The sequence below is a fragment of the Mandrillus leucophaeus genome, unplaced genomic scaffold, assembly GCF_000951045.1.
Source record: "Mandrillus leucophaeus isolate KB7577 unplaced genomic scaffold, Mleu.le_1.0 Scaffold38, whole genome shotgun sequence".
NCBI lineage: Eukaryota > Metazoa > Chordata > Mammalia > Primates > Cercopithecidae > Mandrillus > Mandrillus leucophaeus.
The window spans coordinates 1,532,422-1,533,725 of record NW_012104031.1 but is presented as its reverse complement, the minus strand read 5'-3'; positions in this window follow the sequence as shown (position 1 = coordinate 1,533,725).

Below are 1,304 nucleotides of genomic sequence, written 5' to 3'. Positions count from 1 at the left end.
AGAAGTGCTTATTCTAATCTTTTGTCCATTTTTTTTTTCTAGTGGTGTTTGTTTTCCTATTGTTGAGTTTTGAAGATTCCTTCCCCTTCCTTCCTTCCTTCCTTCCTTCCTTCCTTCCTTCCTTCCTTCTTTCCTTCCTTCCTTCTTTCCTTCCTTCCTTCCTTCTTTCCTTCCTTCCTTTCTTCTTTCCTTCCTTCCTTCCTTCTCTCTCCCTCTTTCTCTCTCTCTTTCTCTCTTCAGAAAGAGTCTCACTCTGTCGCCTAGGCTGGCATGCAGTGGTGATCACGTCTCGTTGCAGCCTTGAATTCTTGGGCTCAAGGGATCCTTCCGCCTTAGCCTCCCAAGTAGCTGAAGCTACAGGTGTGTGCCACTATGCCTGGCTAATTTTTATTTTTGTAGAGATGGGAGGTCTCACTATGTTGTCCAGGCTGGTTTCGAACTCCTGGAGTCAAGGGATTCTCCTGCCTCAGCCTCCCAAAATGCTGGGATTACAGGTATGGGCCACCACACCTGGCTGAGGTTTCTTTAGATATTTGTAATTATTTAGTGATTTGTAAATATTTTCTCCCCATCTGTGGCATATTTTTTTATTCTCTTAACAGCATCATTTGCAGAACAAATTTTAAATTTTGATAATATCTAATTTATCTTTTTTCTTTTATGAATCATACTTTTGGTATTTTATCTAAAAACTCCGACTAACTAAGGTCTCAAAGATTTTCTCTTATGCTTTCTTCTAGAAGTTTTTTAGTTTTACATTTTACATATGATCCATATGTAAACTGATGCATTTATTTATTTATTTATTTAGAGACAGAGTCTCACTCTGTTGCACATGCTGGAGTGCAGTGGTATGATCTCGGCTCACTGGAACCTCTGCCTCCTGGGTTCAAAAGATTCTTCTGCCTCAGTCTCCTGAGTAGCTAGGATTACAGGTGCGCACCACCACCCCACTGGCTAGTTTTCTTGTATTTTTAGTAGAGACGAGGTTTTGCCATGTTGGCCAGGCTGGTCTCAAACTCCTGGGCTCAAATGATCTGCTCACCTCAGCCTCTGAAAGTGCTGGGATTACAGGTGTGAGCCACCACACCTGTATAAACTCATGCATTTAAAATTAATTTTGAATTAATTTTATAATAACTTTGAGAGGTTTGAGAGTCATTTTTTTGCCTATATTTGTCCAACTGTTCCAGCACCATTGTTGAAAAGATTTACCTTTAAGTGGTCTTTTTGCATCAGTTAAGAAAACAGATTGAGTTCCACAAGGAATTGAAATGGTAGAACCCTAAAAAAAGCATATGGAA